The sequence below is a fragment of the Lycium ferocissimum genome, chromosome 7 (genome assembly GCF_029784015.1).
Source record: "Lycium ferocissimum isolate CSIRO_LF1 chromosome 7, AGI_CSIRO_Lferr_CH_V1, whole genome shotgun sequence".
NCBI lineage: Eukaryota > Viridiplantae > Streptophyta > Magnoliopsida > Solanales > Solanaceae > Lycium > Lycium ferocissimum.
The window spans coordinates 42,735,333-42,740,921 of NC_081348.1; the positions used below are offsets into that span (position 1 = coordinate 42,735,333).

A 5,589-nucleotide genomic window follows, 5' to 3' on the forward strand; every position below is an offset into this window, starting at 1 on the left:
GTTAGCAAATGGAAACTGTAATATTAAATATTTATGAGTTCATTATTTGATTCTAACCTGGTAGTTGCAGCGTGAAACTGCATCAATAGCTTCTGCTTTTTACTTGCAGGACTCCATCTACCTTCATCCATTCTGTATAAATTACAGTACTTGACTGTTTAGTAACTGTTGGAAGAATAATTCAAAGTTGGAGCAGGAAACCAAATTTGTTTAGGATTTAAATTTGTTTAATTCATGTCTCAATATGATTTTTGGTGAGAATAATACCACAGGAATAGGTTTTCTGGTTCTAAGCTGACAGGTTTACTATTATAAATAGGGGTGCTTTTACCTATTTTCATATAGTATAAATAAGTAGAGGATAATTCGAGATCATTGAGAGATTCATATATCATAAATAAATTATTTTCCTTCGGTAACTAAATGCATGCGATTTTTGTGTGTAGAATGAGATGCTTAGGTGTAATTACCCGACTGACAGAAGAAAAATTAAACATCAAGATGCCAACTTGCATAATCTTCTCTCTGTTCTCAAAAACAATTTCCAAATGCTCTGTAGTCTGCTCCCAAAACTGCTGTGTCAAGGTGTATTTTTCGACCTGCAGGCGATCAGGGATACTTCGACTTTGAATACTCCGTTGATATTGTAGTAGTCTGCTAGCTTAAGCGGCGTATCAGCAGGGATGAAGGATACCCCATTGACTGCATATCTCTGTTTTCTATCAACTAAGCCAGCATGATTGGCTAGTCTTATTGTTCTTGTGACATTGATCTGACCATAATGGTAGGAGCCTTGAGGGTTTGGTCTTGGCCCACTGGCTGTAGATTAGTCCTGGATAGAAGATTCTGTTTCAGATTGTACTTATAATTCAAGAATTTAGCAATGTGCTGAAGTGCGTGACAAAAGAAAAAAATCAGGTCAACACATAAGGGGCATTTGAGACATGACGTAAATAAGTAGGCGTTTGGCCAAAGATCCCAACTATTTTTCACTTTATTTTTGGAATTTATGAAGTTGGAGTTAGTGATGGAGTAGTGTTTGGTTGTCTTTTTTTGCAAGGAGAGAAGAGGCAATTTTATTTGGAATATATGAAGATGGGCTGAAAAAAGGTAAGTTTTTGAAGCACTTTTCCAAATTTGGAATCCAACTTCAGGTTGGATTTGGAAATTTTATAACCAAATACTGACTTTGAAATAAGTGAAAATTGTTATAATTCTCATGGCCAAGCGGGGCCTAAGTAAGTGAGCGTGTGCTCTCACGTAACAGTTTAAAAGCTTTTGACGAGATGGTGAGGTAACTGACAAAAATTTCAAGAAAGGTGTCATGCGATGAAGCAGCCTGATTTAGGGACAAGAAATGTAGATCGCCCGGCCCTGGGAGTGGTCGAAGCCGGTTTTCGAGTTGCTGTAGTGAGAATGGCTGTAGGTGAGAATTTGAGTGGTGAAGCGACTAGAAACAAGCTATAGTAGTCTTGAGCAGGCTGATCTGCAGTGACCAACACTGAGTAGGACTGGCCAACATGTACATCCAGAGAAGACAATATAGTTTGAATTGTGTGAGTTCCCTCCAACTTCAACTAACTTCATTTTGTGTCCCTGAATTCTGAAGTTCGTGAATTTTGAAGTCCCCATTGGATATTCTTAACCTGTTATGTTTTCCCTGGAAAATTATCACCCATTTCAGCTCATTACTCTCGTAGATAAAACTTAAGATTTTGAGTTTATGGGTTGAATTCACAAAAAAAGTAACTTATTGGATTCGGATATATTATTTATACATACTATGTGGCCGTTTTTATACATATACGGGGTTTTGAACAAAAGCCTATTGAGTTTGTCAATTTCTGCCCCGTTACTCTACATGTGAAAGTTAAATGGTTCTTGAAGAAGAGTGGTCCATTTTGTTTCTTGCATACCTGGTTCAACAGTGAATTTTGCACCATCACGACCAAGGCCATTGATCTGAATGCCATCGGGAATTTGAGCCTCTTTCCACGATCTAAAATCGTTTTTAATACCTGGAAATGTATCCAAAATCAGCAATTCGAATATCGTCAAGGCAAATTAAATATAGTCCTTTCCTTATTAAGGAAATATGCTAAGATTAAGGGTGCTTTTAGTTGGATGGAAGTCATTTTTCAATAAAATATTTTCAACAATAAAGCCATTTTCTGGTGTTTGAATATCAAAAAATGGTTTTTCAGGAAAATACTAAAATACTTTTTATGAAAGAAGGGGAAATGACTTCCCAACTCAGGGCGGATATCTTCCTTGCCTTTTTTCTTCTAGAAGTCATTTTCCTTGCAACTTTATTAATTTCTAACCTCATATTACTCCACTTGACACACACCTAAATATTATTATCAATCTCATTACTAAAAAATTTCATCAAGACACTCTTCGATTTGGAAATATTATTATTAATCTTTAATATAATTCTTTTTTGAAAAATATTTCCACTCACCAGGCGAACATTAAATATTTTTCATGAATAATAACTTGTCATACCAAATGCACTCGGAAGGTGAAATGAAATTGTGTTGGATTAATTACCTTGTGATCAGCTTTGTACCAATCTCTAATAAGACTTGGTGAAATCTCGCGGGTTCGGGAAAAGGCTGGAATTCTTGGCCCTACGAGAATCCTAATTCCTCCAAACCACCAGCAGCTTTATGGAATTGGAGTGATGGAAAATAGAAGAAACTTCCTATTTGATCTTTAACCTGCATTGTGTATGTGAAATTTTTTCCTGGGGGGGGATGGGACATGTTGTTCCATACACCCGTCTTCAAATGAATTTTTCCTTTGTTGGAGTCCATTCCTGCATTGTAAATTAATTACACAATGTTAACATATTACAGTGTTATTCTTACTGCCAAATGCAATTAGTTAGTTCATGAATCTTAATTTGGTTCATTTTGACTATTTTGACATATTTTCCTACAACATATTTTAGAATTTTGTTATAGTCTGTTTGATCAAGCTTATGGAAAGTTAAAAGTATTTATTTTAGAAAGTGATGTGTTTGACGAGTTTGTTTTTGGAAGAAATACACGGTTTGGTCAAGTAGTAATAGAAATTGTTTTCAAGAAAGTGAAAAAAGTAGTTTCTCCATCAGTTGTTGCTCTAATACAAAAGAGGTTTTTAAAGATTAGCCAAACACAAACTACTACTATCCAAAATAAAGTATTTTTTCGAAAAACACTCCTGACAAAAAAAAAAAAAAAAAAACACTTTACAAAATAAACAGCAAAACGAAATTTTGGCCAAATTGGTTATTACGTACATTGGTGCCTAACAAACTAATTAAGTCGACTAAAATTTAATTTAGTTCTAGAGTAGAAACTAGATGCCGCTAGTTAATGCTTATTGCCGGCTTTTGATGACTTTCATTATCTTAAAAAAGTCAAATACAAATTTGGTCAAGCTAATACTTGATAATATCTCTTGCTTAAAAAGGAAAAAAAATTGATCGTATGTCTTTGTTTTATTTCTGAAATTAATATACTACCGTTCTATCTTTTCAACGTAACTCATAAAGAATGTTTTTCATTTGTTTTGCTGTTACTATTAGATCAAAGACCCAAATGATACATCTTGAAAACTTATTCTTATGAAGCCAATCAAAAAGGAAGAAATGTATAGTAGAAAACTCGTGATGGTACGTATATATGGACAGATCAGAAAGTGGTTCTCTTTTATTTCTTCATTTATGCTACTGGCGTTTCGTCCTGGACTATATACTTCTAACAACTAACTTAAATTGAATGATTGATTTGTATGCTTCATTTATTAGTTACTCATGTGGAATTAAGTCGTGATCACTAGGAATTATTGTGCAAAAGGTAAAAACTTAACCATTCTATGCAATAAAGATAAGAGTTCTAAAAAATGGAACTACAGACTTTACAAGGCGATATACACTTTATTAGAATGTGCTAAAGAAACGTTATGTCAGTTTAGTAAATGCATGCAAAAGAGAACAAAAGGGGAGTGTTGAATTTATAGACCTAATCTATATATAACAAATATTTACACTATCAATATATTTTAACAGGCCATAACAAACAAGGCTAGTGCATATAAAATAAAAAAGAAGTGAAGGACATACCAGGTGAGAAGAAATGGTTCAGGCAAGTCATTATGGACGTTAATGATAAGGTTGTCATTGGTAACACTGTAAATATCAGGACCTGGAATTGCCCATTTATCAGAATCCCCTGTTGATCACCATCCATCATGTAGTCAATAACAAGCAACAAAGACAAAACCAAACGTAATAATTTCCTCTAATGACATGTTATTATAGTCATATAACGACATGTTTAAAATTATAGCTTCTAAGTGAACTTTAGTTCAGTATGTGCCAAAAGCCACTTCTTTCTTAAATTTGTACCAAGTCAAATATCGTTATATAAAATGAAATAGAGAAAGTGCTGAACTAAAAAGTACCTGTTGGCGGATGCCAAGAGGATATATATCGCCATAGCTGATTCTCCAGTCGAAGTATCTATAAGGATCCTCAGCAATTACTTCATAAACTGTCATGTACAGCGCAAGCACTAGCGCAATTCGACACCATTTTCTTCCATTTTCCGGTAGTAACAACATCATTCTCGTCAATTGTTTTTAAAAACAACTAATATATATCTTAATTATACGTGCGAAGTGATAGACTGTACGTAGTATGTAGTACTGAATGGAGATTGATGACCGCAGATGTGTATGTATTAACAACACTAATATATAGGGAATTAATATGAATACTTTGCAAAGTACTACAAAATGCATATTGGAAAATGAGAAATGAAGAGTTATATATATAGATGGAAGTGGGAAATAGGAAGAAGAAAAGAAGCATCGTAAAGTATGGTTTAGTTATCTAGTAGTAACAGAATGAAAAACACGCATCCGTGACTTATGGTTTAGAAGTGCCATTAATCTTGGTGTGGTGTATGCCAGGCTGGCTTAAGTATGAATGAGTAATACTATAAAGACACTAAAAAAGAGCCGTAAAAGAAAGTTTTTTCATGCTGTTTTTTAGTTGTAAAACTGACCCAACCATGCATTTTCCACTTGTTTTTATTCCGTATACTCCCCGTAGTCTAATTGCTGCTGCTGGGACCCAACTAGGTCTAAATTTTGCTTATAAGCTTGTCTAAAATTAAAATCCCAAAATTGGTAGGTCTTTTTATTAATTAAGTTTGAAACAAAGGATGTATTGCTCAACAAAAGTAAATCTAACAAATTGTTACTGTTACTAACCGTAATCAAATTTTGTGTATTCATTTTCACTTTAATTAACGACTATATAAAGATTACTTAAATTACTTTGTTTGGTGAATAAGTTTTGTTCATAATTACTAATGTGACGGAGAATATTTCCCAGTTTGAGTTCCTTAGTAGACTACAAATTATGGTTTTTGAATACTCGATCATAGATTTTCCTTAAAGATTGATGAGAAAATTGTTCGTGCGGGACGGAAGTAGTGAATTACGCTAAAGGTAACTTTATAAAGCTAAAAAAGAACCAAAAAATTAAAAAAATCTTTACATGAATTTAAGTTATACATAATAGCAATAATCTAG

The 5,589-nt window shown here is 33.6% G+C and overlaps 1 pseudogene; it reads right to left on the minus strand.

The window, feature by feature from the left end:
- Positions 1–1,322: 1,322 nt before the first annotated feature.
- Positions 1,323–4,947, minus strand: LOC132062228 (L-ascorbate oxidase homolog; annotated as a pseudogene).
- Positions 4,948–5,589: the final 642 nt, after the last annotated feature.